Consider the following 3,880-nt stretch of genomic DNA (forward strand, 5'->3'; position numbering starts at 1 on the left):
ACAAGTACACACCCCAAAGCCATGTCCCTCATGCCCCACCTCCTCCAGTAACACCCCACCTGTCTTCAGTTACCACTCAATCCCATCAGATGATTAATTCTCTGATTGGATTAAGGCCTTTATAACCCAATCATTTCTCCTCCAAGCCTTTTTTGCATTGTCTCACATGTGAGTTTTTGGGGAACACCTCATATACAAACCATAACTAAGGGGTTTCTATCCTCATATCAGATAAAGTGGACTTCAAGCCAAAGTTAATTGGAAGGGACAAAGAAGGACGTTTCATATTGCCTAAGGGAATCATACATCAACAAGACATAACTGTAAATATTTATGCCCCAAACAATGGAGCATTTCTGTACATCAAATAAACCCTTTTCAATTTCAAGAATCAAATAGACCATAATACTGGGTGACTTTAACACAAAACTCTCACCACTGGATAGATACTCCAAACAAAAACTAAATAAAGAAGCTATAGAACTAAAAAGTACAAATAATAATTTATACTTAACAGACATATATAGAATATTTCATCCATCAATGACTGAATACACTTTCTTCTCAGCAACACATGGAACCTTCTCTAAAACAGACCATATCTTAGGTCACAAAACAACTCTCAGCAAATACAAAAAAGTAGAGAGAATACTTTATATGCTATCAGATCATAATGGAATGAAAATAGAAATCAACAATAAAATAAAAAAAATAGAACTACCTGGAGACCAAATAGTACACTATTTAATGACCAATTGAAAGCAGAAAAAATCAAGGATGAAATAAAAAAAATACTTAGAGGTAAATAAGAATAGTGATAGAACATACTAAAATCTCTGGGACACTATAAAGGCATTTCTAAGAGAAAAGTTTATTGCTTTGAGTTCATTTATTATAAAGATAGAAAGTCACCATATAAATAACCTAACATTACATCTCAAAGTTCTAAAAAGAAGAACAACACCAAAGCAGTAGATCCTAGTGGCAGAGCATTTGTCTACCATGTGCTAACAAACAAATTATGGAAACTACAAACTAAAATACCAAATTATGGAAGCTACAAACTAAAATACCAATATGTCATTTTTCACTCACTAAACTTATGAGGTTTCTTTCTTTTTCTTTCTTTTTTTTTTTTTTTTGTGTGTGTGTGTTACAATATTCAGCATTTTCAAGCATTGTTTTAAAAAATGGCAATTTATTATTAGGGAAGTTAATTTTGGTGGTATTTATGTGCCTTTGATATGAAATTTCACTGCTATGATTGATCCCTTGGGAATGTTCCCACCAAGAAATACACTGATCCCTCAGTATTCACAGGGGATTGGTTCTAGGACCTCCTACCCTCTTGGATACCAAAATCTACAGATGCTCAAAAATATGAGCAAATACCATCCCATGTCAGAAGAGATTAAATGTGATCATCTGTAGTATTTAGTGACCAGTTAATAGTGTTTTGAAAACTTTCAACTCATTTAAAAAATAATCAAGGTTTACTTAAATACGAATTAAATTTAGTTTTATATCTGTGTAATTAAACTTTCGTTTGGCTTATATAATTCTATTTTCTCCAACTGGGAGCTGCATTAGGATCAAGTCCTACCTTCATCATTATTACAGCAATATCAATAAAATAGTCATAACATTCATGCATGATTTTAGCCTTCTTCCACATATCTCCCCTGACATACACTCCATGACACCTGACCAGTACTGCACAGGAGTCAGGATATTCATTCATTGACGGGCCTTTAGTTCTCTGGGGTCTTGTTCTTCAGTTGTGCTCTCAATAATAGGTGCCACTAACATATCATCATATCTAAAATACCCTCCTGAGGTACATTGCCTTATTCCTTTGATCATCTCTGGATGTGTAATTTTAAACTCTCATCCTGGAAAGAGGAGGGTGGCCATCACAGCAGCTTTAGAGTGGATTTGAATCACTGCACCTGCTCCTCTCATTGTGTAAGAATTCATGAAAAGAGGATTGCACTGGCTATTTTTTTTTTTAGCTTCTTATATCCTGCTCATTTACATCACAAACAAACATATCTTCCTGCTGAATTTGTTCCTTTTGCACTCCTGAAGGAGCAATGTAGATTTCATTGCCATACTCCAAGCTAATTCCTCCTCCAGTCCCAGTGACCCAACTCAAGTGGTAAAACTGTTTGCAAAGTACTGGGATCAGGTGTCTTGAATGTTCATTGTCCTGCACGCTGCAACACTGTGAGCAGCTGTCTCCCCAGAGCATGGCAGCCAGACATGGTCCAGAGGAGGGGCACCTGTGGTTTCCAGCCATCTTAAGGCTCTGCAGTCAGCATTCCACCTATCTACCATGACCAGGCCACAGTCGAGGCTCTTTGATCTTGAGATCCTCCTAACTCAGCCTACCTCAGCTGTAATCCCTCAGCTGCTGGAATGACAGGTGTGCACCACAGTGCCGGCCCTCCTTTTATATTTGAGACAGGATCTCACTAATTTGCTCAGAGCCTCACTTAGCTGCCAGCTAGCCTTAACCTTGCAATCCTGTTGCCTTGGTCTCCCAAAGTCACTAAAGTTATAGGTGTGCGCCACCATGTCTGACTTCCATTATAATGTTTTCAAGTCACTTTTTCTTTCAAGCTGTCTTAGAGTCATTTTTTTTTCCAGGATAGTGTAGTTCCTACTTCAGAACATGGCACATAAAATTGCCTACAATCAGAAACTCATCGTTTATAAAGTCCCTTGAACTAGTAATCTCTATTTTTATATTTACTAAGTGTTCTTTTAGAGTCTAAAAGGCCTTAGATTACCAACACAATTTATTAAAAGTGCTTCAAGTGCCACCCTACTGCTTAGAGAACATTTTTAACCTCCTTTCCAATTTCTGATGGGATTCATATAACAATTTTTAAATATTTTTAGTTGTAGATGGACACAATGCCTTTATTTTATTTATTTATTGTTTTTTATGTGGTGCTGAGGAGGGAACCCAGTGCCTCACACATGCTAGGCAAACGCTCTACAACCCCATCCCCCAAAACTTATTTTTTTTTAAGTCTCAGGATTTCAGCTTCTACCTCATCATAAGCCTCACTTTTAAAAATCATCATTTCTTTTGGGCATGGTGGCACATGTCTATAATCCCAGTGGCAAGAGGTTGAGTCCAGAGGATCTCGAGTTCAAAGCCAGCCTCAGCAATTTAGTGAGGCCCTGAACAACTCAGTGAGACCCTGTTCCTAAATAAAATACAAAAAGGTCTGGGATGTGGCTTGGTGGTTAAATGCCCCTGGATTCAATCCCTGGTACAAAAAAAAAATCATTTCTTATTTCAATCACTACTTCATTTCACAAGAAATCTTTAGATGTGCCTCCCTTTTGATTCTATAACTACTGCAAGACACTTCCATTAATAAAAATAACCAATATTAAGTATTAGTTGACATCTAACCAGTTAGTCTTAGGAAAACCTGGAAAAAATAACCCCTGTATGAATTTTGAATATTTATTAATATTGAGCCAGCTTTAACCTTAATTATTACATTATGATGACCTCAAATTTACATTTATATACATAGAACAAATTAAGTCTTTATGATTATGGATTAGAATCTCTAGGGTCTGCATGGTCACCTTAATACAGTTTTGCTTAGTCACTGCCATAGTTTGGATCCAGAATATCCCCAAAGATGCATATGGTAGAGGCATGGTCCTTAGGGTGGCACTGTTGGGAGGTAATAGGAAGCCCCTGAGAGGTGGGGGGTCTAGTGGGAAGTCTTCAGGTCACTGGGGAGTGCCATTGGAGGGGATATTGAGACCCCAGTTCTTCTTTTTCCTCTTTTTCTCTTTCTGGCCATCAGATAAGGGCTCTTGCTCCACCAGGATGGGCCACCACAGGTCC

At 37.6% G+C, this 3,880-nt stretch overlaps 1 pseudogene; it reads right to left on the bottom strand.

Moving 5' to 3' along the window:
* Positions 1-1,551: 1,551 nt before the first annotated feature.
* Positions 1,552-2,264, bottom strand: LOC143382921 (methylthioribulose-1-phosphate dehydratase pseudogene; annotated as a pseudogene).
* Between the last annotated feature and the right edge of the window lie 1,616 nt (positions 2,265-3,880).

This window comes from Callospermophilus lateralis, chromosome 17 (genome assembly GCF_048772815.1).
Source record: "Callospermophilus lateralis isolate mCalLat2 chromosome 17, mCalLat2.hap1, whole genome shotgun sequence".
In the NCBI taxonomy this organism is placed as follows: domain Eukaryota; kingdom Metazoa; phylum Chordata; class Mammalia; order Rodentia; family Sciuridae; genus Callospermophilus; species Callospermophilus lateralis.